Source organism: Berghia stephanieae, chromosome 9 (genome assembly GCF_034508935.2).
Source record: "Berghia stephanieae isolate SIO BIC M18660-M18661 chromosome 9, UCSD_Bste_1.3, whole genome shotgun sequence".
NCBI lineage: Eukaryota > Metazoa > Mollusca > Gastropoda > Nudibranchia > Aeolidiidae > Berghia > Berghia stephanieae.
In genome coordinates this window covers 4,369,586-4,370,369 of record NC_088368.1, presented here as the reverse complement: position 1 = coordinate 4,370,369, position 784 = coordinate 4,369,586, and positions in this window count along the sequence as shown.

Here is a 784-nt window from a genome sequence, read left to right as displayed (position 1 = left end):
TTCCATGACACCAATGATAACACAACAAACAATGCGGGTTATCCGACCTGTCAATAAGTGTGCATGTAGTCTACTGTCACCATAAGATTTTAACAGGAAGTTGACAAAACACATCATAATCTCATGGTATCTATTTGGTACAGGTGGCATACATTATAAAACACAAACCAATTCAACTAATATTCGTGTGGACTGGGGAATAATTGGATCTATCTCCATACATTTCTTCAAATTGAGAAAAATTGGCCTCTCTCGAGTTTCACCCTATTGAAAAGCGAACAAATTGGTTCGATTTTCCATGCATAGGAACTCAACAGAGTTAAAGTTATATTTGTTGTTAATAACTGCATAAAAACTTCAGTTATTCTTTTGCACACAACTTTTGAGCCAATAACCCGAATTTTTGAACACATTTTTTGTCAGATGAAGCCTTTTATAATCTGACTGTTTATTTTGTTTTGTCTTTTAGGCTTTTACGGCGCTTGCAACGCATTAATGTCATATCAGCGCCAGTAAAAAGGAAGGAAATGGGATAGTAAAAAGTTCTAGAATTACAAGTAAAGCAGTCAAGAAAAAGTAAGACTTGTTTCAAATAGAAAACAGATGAAGATTCCAAGAGCAGCCATCAATGTACTTAGTTTGAGATCACCTAAAAGTCTCATCCAGACAAAAGCACAGGATCTAACAGGAACACACATTACAAATTCAAAATAACAATATATAACAGAGAGATGATTTACCAGTAAACAAAAATCATCTCCCAAAACAAAAACTATACATTTGA